At 44.4% G+C, this 16,554-nt stretch overlaps 1 pseudogene; it reads right to left on the bottom strand.

Annotated features, from left to right (window-relative positions):
* LOC138515195 (alcohol dehydrogenase 1-like) overlaps positions 1-11,738 on the bottom strand; it is a 328,151-nt pseudogene extending 316,413 nt beyond the window's left edge.
* Between the last annotated feature and the right edge of the window lie 4,816 nt (positions 11,739-16,554).

The following is a 16,554-nucleotide window of genomic DNA, read 5'->3' as shown; positions in this document are numbered from 1 at the left end:
TGGGGCTAGTGACATGAACACAAAGGAAATACCGTCCAGAAGGAAGTCCAGCCCAACCACAGAGCCAGCATCCTGAATAACTGTAACTCATAAAACTAACCTTGGGGTGGGTTAGAGAGATTATAAAGACAAACAGGGGAGGCAGGTAGTATGGGATTTGGAGAGAGGGACAGCAAGGAGAAGGTGGGCGCTTGAAGTGTAGAAGAAATTACTTTGGAGATGGGCGGAGGTGAGGAGTGGAGGTGACTGGGAGGGAGGAAGAGGCACATCAGAGACAAACAGAACAATTTGCCTGGAGGAATATAGGAGGAGGAGAAGAACAGAGAGGGAGAGTTTGGGGAAAGAAAGAATCCAGAGGCTGTGAAGAGAGAAGCTCCAGAGTTTGGGGAGAGAAAGATCACAGTGATTGTGGGAGACATAAACCCCAGATGTTGGGGAGAGAGAGAGACCACAGTTTGGCAAATACCCCAGATGTTGGAGAGAGAAACACCGGCAGTTGGGCAGAGGAATTTCCTGGAGGCTGCAGAAAAGAGAAAGTAAGAGAGAGAGGAAGAGAGAGACTAGTGTCTTGTTAGAGAGTGAGACTCCAAGGTGTGGGAAGAGAGAGAACCCAGGGATATGGAGAGAGGGGGGAGAGAGAGAGAGAAAGAGAGATAGAGAGAGAGAGAGAGAGAGCGACAGAGAGAGAGAGAGAGAGAGAGAGAGAGAGAGAGGGGGAGAGAGAGAGAGAGGGGGAGAGAGATAAAGAGACATAGAGAAAGAGAGAGAGGGAGAAAGAGAGAGAGACAGACAGAGAGACAGAGAGATAGATAGAGAGACCACATAGGTTAGAAATAGAGAAGCTATGGAGGTAGGGATGAAAAGATCCCAGAAGGCTCAGGGGTTGGAGAGAGAGACTCAGCAGGTGAGAGGAAAAGGAAATACAGGGATTGCTGAAATAACAGAAGCTGAAAAATAGAAGGACATGGAGAAGTAGTTGTTAACAACCCAGAAGAGAAAAAGGGGAGTATCCTGAAAACAGAAGGAGGTGGTAAGAACATAGGGGACATAAGGGGAAAGAAAGACACCCCAGGAAGAGACCAGAATGCAGGGAGGAGGATGTAGAGAAGAAGTACCCCCAAAGAAGGAAGTCTGGAAAAAACAGAAAATGAAGAAGAGCCAAGGGGAAACTGGGACAGACATGGACCAAGAGGGAGGGAAGTTGCCACAGAGCATGTCTACATCTGGTGGACTAGTGGGAGTATGAGAAGGAACTCGCATGTGGCAGACCTCCAAAGACACGATAGGAGTTCAGAAGGAGGATGGAGGAAGTAGTAAGAGAGGAAAAAGGGAATTCTCAGAAATGAAACTGTTACTTCCTTGTCCCTTTCACTGGGTGGTATGTTATCAACCAGCATCAGCACAATCAGTCACCCCTTCTTTGATTGTCCCTCTTTTCAGTCTTCCATTGGTCCAGCATGCATTTCCTCATATTACTTCTCACACCTTAGTAATGTCCTTTTGTGTCCACCTCCTGCTGCTCACCTCTTCTTCCTACTACCCCCTTTTCAACCAAGCACCCACCTCCTCTTGTTCCACCTACTGTTCTGTTCCCCATCTACCTCCTCATGTACCTCCACCTGGATCTCACATGCTCCATCTTCTGCATCCTCTCCTCTTTCCCATGGATGTCAGATTGTCTTGCCATGCATCTGCCTCCTTGTCTTCCTTCTCCTGCTGCCCTTCACCTATATTCTCCATACGCATAAGCTCCTCAATTTCCACTGCCAACCCCAAATACCCTAAACATCTCCTTTATCTAATACCTAGCCGTTGCTGCCACTGCCACATCAGTTCCAAACACCCCCATTGAATCCATGGAGCCCTGAGGCACCACTCGATCTACCTTCTACTGGCACAGCTGTTGTCCATTTCGTGTATCTCTTCTCTATAGGCCAACATAATATCACCTGCAAGGTGGTCCACCGCACATTCAGCATTCACCCGGGCCTATCGCATATAGATCCATATGAGGATTCAGTCTCAATCTCGATAGGCTGCACATTTTCTCTGACAGCATCTCCCCTCACATGCACCCCATCTTCCACGTCCAAGGACTAAATACACTGAAATAGAACCCCAATGAGTCTGTTCACCCTTGTCTACATAAATACAGAAAACAAATACCTATATAGAAGGGTAGCACAACAAAAGTAACTTGAGGGATGTTTTGAAGTGATGGGAGCTAAAGGAAACTCGTTCAGAAAGGGGTTTACCAAAAGATTGTACAAGTGTATTTACGGTGGACAGGTTTTTCACAAAACTTTCATAAAGGATGCCACAAACGTTTTCATAAAGGTTTGCACAAAATGTTTCACAATCGATTGAACAACTGGTTTATTTTTTTGGGTGCAAGGGTAGGCGGTAAAGGAAAGGGTTTCATAATAGCACCCCAGAGTCTTGATAAAAGTTTCATGAGGGTTTTCTTTTCTTTGTTTTTTTGGTGTTTTTTTTGTGAAAGGTGAATAGTGGGGTGGAGGGAGGGATAAGAGTCACACAGAATATCACAAGGGTTTACGGAAAGGGTTACACAAAAGCAAATGAACATTTAAGGGACTTTGGAAAACTAGCACAATAAAATATCATATGTCATAAAAAGAGGAGGATCTGGTGTCCAAAACATGTAAAATAAATGGTCTTAAATGGCTACCAGAAGCTCTTCTGATCTCTCCTAGTGTGGATACTTCTTGTTCCTGCCTCTAGCTGCCATCTTCACCCATATAGATCCAAACGTGCACTTTGCCTTTTAGATCTGACTGCAGGACATCACTGGAGGTTCTAGGGCTCTGATTGGCTTGATGAAACTTCCTAAGAGCTTCAAAGGCTCTGACGAGCGCACAGAACATGAGCCAGCCAAACTTAGGCTTGTTCGGGCACAGTTTGGGAGCGTTGCCAGTCTTGTGACTCAAGTTCGGTGAGGGTTGAGTCTGTCAAACACTAAACACAGTCAGCAATACAAATGTGCTGCGGCCCTCATCCCTGGTTTCCACCTTCATTTGCGATCACATGACCTTCTTAATTTCAACCAAACCAGCGAACATAAAGTTAGCGGGTTTGTCGTTCGTGTGTGAGGTCTTGAGGTGCCTGGTTACGTTCATAGCTACAGTCAAAGGTGTGATGATTTAAAAAAGTGCCTCTGTGAGAGCACCAGGTGAGGCAGACTTGCGATTAGGAGCATGCACAGCACTACGCACACCTTCCACAAATGATCACAGAATTAGAAAGTAACACCCACAAGCTTTGTACCTTAAACCGGACTTCGTGAGCCTTTGGAGGTGCCACTTCTATTTCCTCCATGGAAAGGGGTTGGTTGGGTTCCCAGGCAACAGCTGCCCTGCATTTTATTACCTATGAAATAAGGAAAGAAATACAAGTGTTACAATGTATGAGTGCACCTATGGAACAAGAGGAACCCTACGACCATGAGTTCAGATTTGTTTGTGAAAGACCTAAATGGCGGCCGCACATACACCCGAATTAGTGAGTTTGTTGTGAAGTGATTTGAAATTTCTGAAACAAAAGGGCTATTGACAGTAATCACATTGAATAGGTAATACCCTTGATATTTAATCACAAGGAAAAAAAAGATTAGACCCGAATTTAAGGAACAAGTGTTCAGGCAGAAGAGGGGGGAGAGGGGGTGCATTGGCATTTTTGAAAGCTTGCAATACAACAAGAAATGTATTGCTCTGGCTATTTATCTGTATACTCCATTTTTAATAAGAAAGATGGTTTTAATCAAATCATGATGCCATTGCTCTCTAGTGCATATACTGTAGGAAGGGAATCTGGTAATTGGGATTGAATTAACAAAAGGCTTGTTTTGTAATCTTTTTATATGATTTGTATAATAGATCTAATTGCATGCCCTGATTTAGTTGTTTATATTACTTTGTACCAGGGACGTCATTTCAAAATGCCAGGGGTAGCGGAAGTGACATCACACGACTCTTGACCTCTGATGACATCACAGGAAGTGATGTCATTTGACCCCACCCTGAAGTGATATCACCGGAAGAAATGGAACACAATCTTTCATCCCTTGATAAAACAGGAAGTGGCATCACATAGCATTGTTCCTAAGTACACTACGAAAAATATGGTTAAGAACGATATGCCTATATTGTGGTATTCATTTCATACAAGACGACATATCTATCGTTAAGATCAGTGTGTATAGGCCCATATTACCAAACTACTCTGAATGCAAGCAGACATCCATGACCAAATGATAATGATGCGTTATTATATAGCACGCATGCTTAAGTGCTTTATATAGAACAAATATGCATACAATATCACTCAACCTGTATCAACCTCTGGAGGATGAAAGATTGAGTTGAGGTGTTTAAGAACAGACTAAAATCAGTGACTCACCCCCTGAAGTGTGCCTGAAATAAACCTTTCATGAGTTTAGCAGTTATTGTATAGACTTCCAGAAAGACAAATTATTTGGTATTCCTATTCTTTCTTATTTAAGGTCACTGCTGAAAGTGTTAGACTTGTGGAAACCCCGTTTTTGAAAGTTTAAAGTTTAAAGGCCTAAACAAAAAAGCCAGCCACTGCAGAAGCAAAGAGCCACATGGCGCTGGTCACAGCCAGGAGCTTGCATTATAAAAAGGAAAAAAAAAAGAAAAAAAGAAAAACTATTTTTTCTTAGGGGTAGCAAGGGAGACCACAGGGGTAGCAAGGGAGAACTCGGGAGTCGCAGTTGTGCCCCATGGCTACCCCGAAATGACATCCCTGCTGTGTACATAGAGTATATTTTTGGATGAAACGTTTGAATGTAAGAATATGTATTTATTGCACTTTGTACTTTTATGGCTTTTATGGCTTTCAATGGCTAGTTTAAAGTGATGTATGGCTTGGCGATTGCCCATGATGATTTATCTACTGTTCAAAGTATATTGTAGTGATTTGGGCCATATTCTCAAAGCTTTTTTAGGTGCAAAGGAGGAATTGCCTCTAGCGCAGCTCCTCTTTTGTGCTAAAAAAAGATGTACCCTAATCTGAAAGGGCATTTGAAAGTGCGCAGATTGAAATACCCTTTTCCGTCCATCTGTACATATGCGCAAATCAGGGGCTGCTTCTGCATATTTCAGAGCATCCCGAATTCACAAACGCAATACAATTTAAAATACACAGAAAATAATAGGCGCACGGGAAGCACATTGCGCGACAGGGTCTTTCCTGACTTTGTCGTGCTTTTGTTTTTAACTGGAACAGCAGCTCTGTGAACTGTTTGCATGTTTTAAGCATTTCCCACTAGGAGGACATGGGTGCTGAGAGCCTGTAATACAATAGTGTCAGGAGCAAGGGAGCTAGTCAGCACCTCTTTTGTGCTGCTCTCCATCTTCTTAGAAATGCGCAGGTTACCTTTGAGAATAAGGTGGCCTTCGAATTTCTAAAGTTAATGCAATTCAAACAAGCATTGGCAATGCCAACAGTTTGGACTTTTGTGTTCCTGATACTTACACACAAGCCAAAACTGTTGCCTTTGCAAATGCTTGTTTTAAGTTCAGTGAAGGACACACATACTGTTTATAGAGTGGCTGAAGGCAGACCTGGTCAAGACATTTTTATTAGACCAATAGAGCGTTTACTGCTGCCAACATGTTTACTGCTCCAGTTAAGTCATTAACTCTCAGAAGCCTGCTTTGAAAAAAGCAAAACTAGTAGGCACTTTGAGTGGAGAGTTTGATGGTCTTTATTAAAGCAAGCTCAAAATGTCCCGTGAGGCAGTGTTTTGGAGGGGCCCGGCAAGAACTGGGTGGGAGTAGTCATTGGGATAAGCATGGCCATGGGCAGTCAATGGATGGTAAAATAACAAAACAACACCTACAAGCTTTGCGTCCCTCCTCATAAACAGGTCTTATTGTGAAAAACGGGTCAGCACTAACATGTTGTGGCAGCTCCGTGGGAACTGCATTGTTGCTGTGTTAGCCAGTCCAGGGCTGATGAGTGGGTCGCCCAGAATCACATGTTGTGTCCTTTAAGTGTGATTCTGTCTTTGGATCCCAGGTCACCCTGAGGGGGTGGTCAATGCGAATAAGGCCCCCGTGAAAAAAGGATCTCTCATTCCCAATGACAGGGGTCTGCAACCTGCACTCTGCAGATGTTTTCTGTCTTCAACTTCACTGAACCCTCATTGCTGCAGAGACTGATGGGAGTTACAGACAACAACAGCTGGAGAGTGAAAAGGTTCCCAATCCTTGCTCCAGCCATGTTTCAGGGAAGCTGGAAATGGGAACCCAGGTTTCATGCATGAAAGGCCCAAAAGATTCACCATGGATTCGGATCTAAGGACATCTCTGACATTGCACACTGAGAAAGCATCTGCAAGGAGCATGCATGTCCAGCAGAGGTGTTCTGTGTTCAGGGAAAATCTATTAGCGCTATTCAGCAGCCCATTAAATTGCTCCCAGGAGTGGCAGAGATGTGTTCTGTTTACAGTACACAGGGCACAAGGCAAAAACAATCTACTCAGATGCAATGATTTCTGGCTTAGATGCGATCAAGGTGAAGCACTGAGCATGACGGGTTTACATTTCGCTATAAGTATCCAATTTAAACATTCTATTGATAGCAGGCAATGTAAGCATGAGTCCGAGAGGTGATAGCATGTTTATGCCTTTGCGACAGCCCTAGTCAGTTGTATTTGCTCCTATTTTGTGCTGCACGGCTCTCCAAATAATAAAGCAAAGCATTAGGATGAGGGACGCCTTTCAGGAACACCCAGTGTCATCATGTGCCATATTTCACTGACACGCTTATGCGCTCCTGTATCTCTATTGTTTTCTGCCAATGACTCCAGAGCATCAAGAAGCCATTAAGGCCAAACCATACCTTAATTGCATTTTGCCATGCAAATACTTTAATGTATCCAGTACATTGTCTCTTTAATGATTTTGTATATATTAAAACCATTTTATCTATTTACTAAAAATTATAGTTAGAAATTACAATAACATTTTGTCATCTTGTGTTTGGAAAATTATAAATCTCTAACCTCAGCTTAACTAATTGACGTTGCAAAAGGAATCTCGTTCCATTTGGTTCTTTGGCATGGTTGTTGGGTTAATATATTATATTTGGACAATGCATAGTATCTTTCCCATTCAAAGATGGCCGGCTTGTTTCCATAGAGCTTCCTTAGAGACAGTCATCCTAGATGGTTGACTTCATGTAAGAGCTCACACAAAATCAAGGAGTACCGAGATGGGCAGGAATGGGGGGGGATTAGCCATAGGGATTACATTGGCTAGGGGCAGGAAAAGGGAGGGATTACAACTGTGTATCCCTCCTCAGACAGATATCATCTCCATTGGAAAACCATTACAGAACCTCATTCAAAGCCCATATTTGAAGCTTATATGTTAATAACAATAGTTTTGGCTTTAAAGGTAACACTTTCAGCACCACCTAATAGTCCAAAGTAAAAAGGGCATATTGTCATTTTCATTCATTTTTGAACATTTTCCCATTAGCATTCAATTATATCATCTATGAGAAATTTCCAGAATCTAATATCACAGATGATAACATTCAACAATTTTTCTCCATTTCAGTGAGGTGCAGATACCCACATTTCTCTTTCATTACATTAAGTTACCATATGGACAGAATACATGGCCATATTTGGGACCAAAGTATGTGGTCATACACTCAAGTATTAGTGGGGTATGCTCTTCCTATCCAGAAAGAGCATTTCTTACTGAACCCCTTGTTTTGGCTATACAGAATTCACAACTGATAGATGATGGCACCAGTGTCCTCAGCAGACCCCTCCCCGACCTTCAGCTAAGCATGTGCACTCTAGAGTGGGTCTCAGCCTAAGGATGAAGATTCTTGCCTTCCGCTTTGTTCATTCTCACTACTACATTGCACTCGCTATTGCCACTTGCAGCTCTGAATCCCAGTTATCCTTGACATCCAGGCATTTAGCAGACCCTCTACCCCACTTGCCTTCATTCATGCTTACTCAGAGAAGTGCCTCTTCTTGATTTTGATGACTTTGGACTTGCTCATGGCTGTTGTGACAGATGCCATCTGTGAGTGTGAAATAGGCTGAGCTTCTTTGATTTGTAATTATACAATGATGTTGTTATTTCAGTTCCTGAAAGTGAGATCTGCTAATCAGGCCCCACTTTCATAATGTTCTATGCCTAAATCATAATGCAACCACATTCCTGGCTGTGCCAATCTACTGAAAACCTCAGCAGTTGCCCTGCAGTGGCAATCGGGCAACATGGCAGGGACAAAGGTTTTATTTTATTTTTATTTAATTGCTTATAGCTCACACCTAGCTAAACAGCAGCAGAGAGCTTTAAAAAAGGAGTGTGCCAGCAATGGGCTTGGCATTTCATAGAGTAACGGAATACTGTTGGTGGAGAGACAGAGGGATTTTAATTCAGTTTCAAATGTGCATTCCAAAACACAGCTATAGGAGCCCAATGTCACAACATGCAGGGCTGGCCTTTTAACTGCATTAACTGTATGCACAGACCTTCTGGTTCCAAATACCATAATTGTGTACCCCAGCAGTTAAGTGTCAGTTTATACAAAATAAATATAAACCTTCTCTGGTTTTGGTATAGTGTCTACTGAATATTACAGCCACACACATTTGATGTACATTTGAAGTCCAGATTTGATGTACTTTTATTGTCAGCTTGGTAAGAAGAGACTCAATCATGACATGGCCTGGTGTGTATAATGTTGTCATGTTTTGCTGCAGACAAAACAACCACGTGGGTTCCATCCAGAAAGCCTTCCCTTTGACCTTCCTGAGGAAGCTTTGCACATCCTGAAGGGAACAGGAACTCTCCTTGGGGCTCACCTGGTTACTGGAATTTCAAAGGAAGCTGTTGAGGACCTCTATTCAGCGAGAGCCATTAGGTACAATAAAACATACTTAAAACACATGAATACAAGAGCATTATAAAATTCCATAAAAGGAAAAGATAAAAATAAGAAGTGCTATTGCAAATATCTGTTTAAGATTCAATTTGATAAAATTAATGCATTTTTCCTCTTGTGCCATGCCAGTCGAATGTACAAGGAAACAAATAATACAGTGTTCAAGTTTTCAACAGATTTACAGTGGTGCATAGCCTCTTAATTGTTCTCATCCCAAGAAGAGTGAACAATGCAACCAGATATTTTCTCCTAAACTCCTTCAAGCCCGGATAAAAAAGCAAATAAATGCATCACATTTTCATTCTCGCCATCAAAAATTTGGCAACTTTTGTTCTGATTTTGATCCCATATGGCGGTAAAAGACCTCAACGGCAGGGTGTCCGGACAAAATCTTATAAACAGTGCCCGAGTATAGGGTAGAGCTATAACATGCAAGTAATCCTTATAGCCTGGCAGCGGTTTATAAGGCAAATACTCAGACCTACTAGCCAATGCTGAGCTAGTTAAGGTGGCTTTATTTCATCTATGCCTTAAATAAGCTGTTTCTACCACTGATTTGGCAGTCAAAGGCAAAGTTAGTGGGCTTTCCCAAAATATGCTTAAGCCCAACACAGAAAGCCATTTCTTCACATGGAGCAACGAGCACATTTTGTGAGATACCGTCAAGGACAAAACATAAATGAGAGCATCTCGATACGTAGCCAGGCCGGAGTGCCCCATACTCTGAGCCAATAAAAGACAGGTTCCATTTCCGCTTCTTCACCTATGGGACCTATATTACACTCCATCCTTACTGCTGCTGTTGGGGAATTTTGCGCAAGAAATACAATATTTTTAAGAAATGTGTTCTCAGCCACTGTTAAGAGAGCAGAATTTACATGACCCCAAACCTCAGTCCTAAAGATAGTGGACGCTTTTGCTTGAGCAAGGTATATTGCAAGGACTGGCTTCACTGCTCCCCACCATGCCTAAAGTACTAGCCTTTCAATGCCCCACTAGTGTTCCCCAGCATGGTCTTGGCCTTTGAGAGCTGTGCCAACCACCCTCTCCCTGATAAAAAAGATTGTACCCAAGTAATCGTACCTTTTACTTGTTCCAATACAGTGCCTTCCACCATGACATTCAGGCCCCTAGCTCTGGGATTCCTTGGGCTGAATACCATCGACCTGGTGTTGCTACCGGTGATATCCAGCCCAAGGTCACCACAGAAGCTCTCGAAACAATCCAACGCTTGATGTAACCCCATTGGGGACACGGTGAGCAACACAGCGTTGTTCACGAAAGAAAGTGCAGGCAGCCTATCACTACCAAGCCTAGGTGGATCCGAGTAGGCTACCAGGAGTCCTTCAATGATGGAGTCTATATAAATACAGAATAACAAGGGGGCTAAAATGCATCCTTGACACACCCCCAGGTAAACTCCCAGAGTTTTGTTTACATTCCCCTCCAGGTTCTATAGGACAGCTGCAGTGTTGTTAGAATACAATCGTTGTATGGACATCAAATGATTTTCTGGAATGCTCTTGCCCCAAAGAGCCGCCCAAAGTAGCCCCCTAGGAATGCTGTTGAAGGCCATCTTCAGGTTCACGAACACTGCATACAACCTAGTCTTGGAGATTAACAGATGTTTCTGGATAATCAATTTGAGCCTAAAACCCTGTTCCACCATGCTTATACCCCTCTGAAAACCTGCTTGAAGATGATTTAATGGTGATGCTCCGTCCATCCACGCTTGTAGATGCTTCAGGATACATTTGGCAAATATTTTTCCTGCCTCATCAAGATGGAGGATACAGCAATAATTGGACAGCACAGCCCTATACCCCTTCTTGAAGATTGGAACAATTACTGCACTGTTCCATGTAATCGGCATCGCACCAGTAGCCAGAACTGAGTTGAAGACCGTAGTCAATATCAGAAACCAAATTACAGGCTTGCTTTTAAAAAGGTCTATGAGGATGTTGTTGGGGCCTCGGGCCTTTCCAACAGCCTGAGACCTCAACCTCCCACAGAGTAAATACCAGATTGGTCATCCCATGGGGATCATCAATGGTCTGAGATACCGACTCATTACTGTCACTTACACATGGGGAATGATAACGAACTCAACATTTTTATACCGCGCATCGGGGGAAGTACAGGCTTGTACCGTGACGTCACCCTTCACATCTCTATCTGTGACAACAACAATGTTTTAGATTCCCCTGCCTTAGCATATTCCAGCATCAAAGCCCATTTCTCATTTATGCATACCTGTTTTTTGCTTTTTAACAGGATATTATATTCACTTCTTAATACACGAAGATACACCCTATCCAGTTGTACTTTAGACCTCAAATGGGACATCAATGTATGTTTAGCATCTCTACAGGCCAAATGAAACCATGGCTCTCCTCTTTTCACATTCCCGGGGCTCAATAGTAATAACCTGATGGATTTCTTTTACCAATTTCCAAAATTCTCAAAGAATGTTATTATCCACTCAGTCTCCAGAGCACAACCGCTTGATGTTCCCCTTTATTAAAGAATATAATTCAATACAATAAATCCTAACAACACAATTTTTGTTGCAGCAAAGGGGCCCATTTCACAGCACGCCATGCGTGTCCAGTGATTGCTATTTCAGCATGAGTGTACAAGACCTGATTTCCCCCCCTGGTTGAACCCATAAAGGAGGAAGCCAAGGACCTGTGGTTACTCCAAATGCTCGGCAACCTCATACCCAAGGACTTGTCGCCAATCCTGGGAGAGAACCAGGACATAAGTTCTTGAACTCCCATTTGGGCCATAATTAAGTATCTTTAGCAGGCTTGTCTGATGTAAACAGACCATTGCATGCTCTCAGTCCCTCATTATATAGGGTTTGCAATTACTCTGTTGCATTTATTTTGGTTCTAGCCAGCAAGTTTGCAACAACTTGAGCAATATCTAGTGCAGCATTGTGGTCTTCCCAGAGTCCCTCAAGTTGTTTTATTGGGTCCAGCTGCATGTTGACATCCCCCATGTCAACTATCTCGTAGCAATGACCACCATTCTGTTCCCAGCTGGTCAAGCATTCTTCAAGCTTCACTATAGCATTTGGTTGCAATCTCTCTGTCGGCCTATTGTAGAGATTAAACAATAAAATACAGCGTTTCTCAGGCGTGCTGATTACCAACTGGTGCAGGTCAGGGGAACCTGTACTAATCTCGGTGACTTCCCAATTCATGGAAGCCTTTACCCAAGTAACTAGTCCTCCATACGGTCTTCCCTTCTGGCCCTTTTTAGCTTTAACAACAAATGAAGCATACTCCTTGATAGTTATCTCATCCAAGGCACATGTCTCTTACACGCCAATGTCAACTGGTGGTTCCTCTTCCTCCGAGTTCCACAATTCCCCCTCCTCCTCACCTGCACTGCTGTCTTTCTCCATAAACTACCTCCTTTTTTTTGTGTAGATTTGGCCTGCCCCAGGAGGCCACCACCACCACCACCGTGACCTCCCTCCATAATTGGGAAGGTCAGCTTACTCCCTCCGGGACGGCCCAGAAGTGGGGAAAAAGCCAGAAGGCACAAAAAAACCCAAGTTTTTGAGGTGAATGCTTCTCTGATGCAGTACTTCGTCTTCAGAGGTAGGATGAAACGGCCGATGTGGTCAGCCTTGCAATTCCAGTGGAGTATGGGTTACGATTGCAGATACCCTCAGACTCTGCCATGTACAAAACTTAGTAAGGTAAGTACCTGAGAACGAGTGGGGAGCACGGAACAGGGCTGCCAAGAAAGCAGGTCTGGTGTTGGAGAGAGTGCAACCGCAGAGCCGGATACCAACAGAAAGGCCAGTGTACTGACAGCAGGATGCAATAAAGAGAGAGGAGAAAAGAGGTGTCAGGGGAGCACGGAGGCAAGAGGAAAGGGAGAGACACAGAGAAAGCCAGCAGAAAGCAAGGGAAACGTGGGGAAACAGTAGAGGACACCCAGAAGGTGCAGGGCGAGACCCGGGGCAGCACAAGAAGGGAAAGTAAAGAGAAATGCGTGCAGCAGCACAAAGGCAAAACTACAAACAGCAAAGAACCCAAGGAAGCGAAACGCAGTAGCGGGTTGCAACGTGCCAGCCGCCGGGAGGAATGGAAACAAGTACCTCCCGGCGGCAGCCATTTGCAAAAGAACTAGAGCACTGCCCAAGAAGCAGAACCAGACGTAACGGCACAACGGCCAGCGATCACAAATGCATCGCACATAACAGCGCATGACAGCCAATGAAATCAAATCCCTCCATACATTTTACCCAATCACTATCTCAGAGGTGTTTAACAGGCCCTGAAATATTCCAAGATATCAAGTTGATGACAGTACAACTTTGGCTGGTCATGATTCCAATTCGCAGAGGCAGTCAATCAATGTCATCCAGCTGTCTCCCATGTACTACTGGATGACTGATAGGAGCTTTACCTTCACTTAGACCAAACTCAGGCCCTCGGACCCTAGCCGTTTGATGGTTGGTTAAAGATAATTTTGTGGGAGCACCCATCAGATCTGGTGGGGTCTTGCTTAAGGCAATGTAAATACCTGGGGAAGGGTAAGACCAAGATTCAATCACTAAGAGCACCTGCTATTTATTTGGCTAAATCTCCTACAAGCCACACTGTCTGCCCAAATAACAGAACCGCAGCCCCTCTTGTAGCGGATCCAATGTGTGACTTTGTTAATGAGTGCCTCTTGGTTTTCGAAAGACTCCTTTGTTAACCTAGGAACATTAATCATAAATACAGATGGAACTCTATTCCCCAAGGAGCCTTTTTAATTAAATTATGTACTCTTGGACTTCTCGTAAAGTTACTGGGATGAACATTGTGGATAGACATCTCCACAGGTGCAACTTTGGGTGATTGAGGGGGCCCAATACGTGTCCATGTGTTCTGGCCAGTAGGGCCTCTACCTGTTTGCCTCCCCATAACCTTGATGAGGGCAACTACCGATATGGGCCATTTATCAGGTATTAAAATCTGACTTACTCATTAAATGTTTGTTGATTCCCAAAAATACTCAGGTGATCCACTTTTGGATGAACCGGTACCGCCATTGGCATGGGGATTGGGGATACTGAGGGCTAGGTCACCCTATTTGCGTCAATGGAATCTCGGTTAGCATATGTAGTAAACCTTGCCTTTAACTCCACCACTTCCTCCAAGATCTTACTCATGATCCCCTTGATATTTGCCACATCTGCCACAACTTGACCCATAATACATTCCATGGACTTACCAGGGGATCTGGGTTCCCCCTCTCTCACATTGGTCAGCATTGATGTTTTATGTGTGCTCTGCTGCGTAACCCTTGGCACCTTTATTAGAGATATCATTGACCCTGACTTCAATCTTCATTTTGTTCATTTTGCTCCCATGCTACCGGGCTCATCCGAAAAAAGGTGCAGACTCCTGCCCCAGGATCGGAAACCTATTTGAGGTTGTGAATGCAATTTCAACCAGCAGCCACCTGGGATACCGCGGAAGTCATCACTGGGTCTATAGTTGATGGTAAAAGTGATAATTCATCTTGATGGCTAGGAGGGATATGCTCAATTATGCACTGTGGCACCTGTCCATCCACAATTATTTTACCCACGGGAAGCATATAATATGTGCCACCCTCCTGTCCTACTTTGAGCCCTACTTCAAAACCACATAAGATTTTGTTGTGCATGTGCCCTGGTGCTCCTGTCGTTGGGCCATTAGGTGGACGGTGCACTATTAGAGTACCTTGGTCATTCACTATGGACTGTAAGTTCTCAGCATCCCCCTTTACCACACAATTGTATTGTACTCCCCTCTTCCCACCTCCCTCAACATTCCCTTCTATGACACTAAGCAGGCCCTGTATTTCCGTAATCAGTCAATTTACTTCGTGTATGGGTTTAAACATTTTAAACTGCTTACTGTGTCTTCTCCCAGGGGAGATATCTGAGATTTCTTTCCTTTTAGACATTTATTTATGCAACATACACCCCCACCCCCCTATACAATCTGTTATTGATGGGCCAAAAACGTGGTAGACACAAGAGAGAGTGCCAGGAATCGCTTTTTAGAGAACGTTGCTCTACTGGCTCCAACCCCCAGTAACTTCACTCGCTCTGCTGGCTCCAAGCCCCAGTAACTCTCACACGCTCTACTGGCTCCAACCACCAGTAACTCTCACACGCTCTACTGGCTCAAAGCCCCAGTAACTTCACACGCTCTGCTGGCTCCAACCCCCAATAACTCTCACACGCTCTACTGGCTCCAACCCCCAGTAACTTCACTCGCTCTGCTGGCTCCAAGCCCCAGTATCTCTCACACGCTCTACTGGCTCCAACCACCAGTAACTCTCACACGCTCTACTGAGTCTAATAACCAGTAACTCTCACACGCTCTACTGGGTCTAACCCCCAGTAACTCTCACACGCTCTGCTGGCTCCAACACCAGTTACTCTCACACACTCTACTGGCTCCAACCACCAATAACTCTCATACCCTCTACTGGCGCTAGCCCCCAGTAACGTCACATGCTCTACTGGCTCCAACCCCCAGTAACTTCACTCGCTCTGCTGGCTCCAAGCCCCAGTAACTCTCACACGCTCTACTGGCTCCAACCACCAGTAACTCTCACACGCTCTACTGGCTCAAAGCCCCAGTAACTTCACACGCTCTGCTGGCTCCAACCCCCAGTAACTCTCACACGCTCTACTGGGTCTAACCCTCAGTAACTCTCACACGCTCTGCTGGCTCCAACCACCAGTTACTCTCAGACGCTCTACTGGCTCCAACTCCCAGTAACTTCACACCTCTGCTGGCTCCGAGCCCCAGTAACTCTCAAACGCTCTACTGGCTCCAACCCCCAGCAACAATTGTGATTGTGCTCCTCCGCAGCCCCACACAGCCACAGGGTTTGGTGATCATCAGTAATTATTCAGTGATTATCAATAACACAGCCGAGAGTAACCGGGGAGATCTCCAGCGATTCCAGAAAGTATGAGGACCGAGTCACAAACAATGGGCGGGCCAAAAAAGGTGAAGCCAATGAAATGGTATAATATAATAGTGTGTAAAAGTCTCAAAAGCCATGCGACTCACATTCCATACCTACACTTTCACTTCAACGCTGGGTGATATGTGCATAGGTACACTGCTTTTTACCTCTGTGGCTGAACACCCGCGGAGTTAAACACGGCCTGCCCTTTCCCACCTGGGCTTCAAAGGACGCACTGTCATTACAACAGCCTCCTCTCACCAGGTTGCGGTTTAATGGAGTCCTTTTGATACAGACAGAGAGGAGATGTTCATTCCGCAGAGGAGTCTCACCATCTTGGTGTACGCTAGTGCTCCCCACTTCCTGTAGAAGGGGCACTATGAGTACGACATCAGAAGGCAAATGACATTTCATAAGCATCCTGAATTGGACCCTTAACAGTCAGCTTGCTCTGTATCAATCCACTGTTTGCCTTCATAGCAGGGGGAACTCTCCCCTTAGTTGATTCATGTTTGTATGAGTTAACTGAACACTCTTGATGAAGGATTCAAATCAAACTCTGTTGGAGTCTGCTCCAAAGGCCTCTGCATAGAAGTGAAGGCAGAGGGCTGAAAA

This window comes from Ambystoma mexicanum, chromosome 6q (assembly GCF_040938575.1).
Source record: "Ambystoma mexicanum isolate Mex_15411 chromosome 6q, UKY_AmexF1_1, whole genome shotgun sequence".
In the NCBI taxonomy this organism is placed as follows: domain Eukaryota; kingdom Metazoa; phylum Chordata; class Amphibia; order Caudata; family Ambystomatidae; genus Ambystoma; species Ambystoma mexicanum.
Note: the sequence above shows the minus strand (reverse complement) of the source record. Positions and strands in the feature narration are given on the sequence as shown.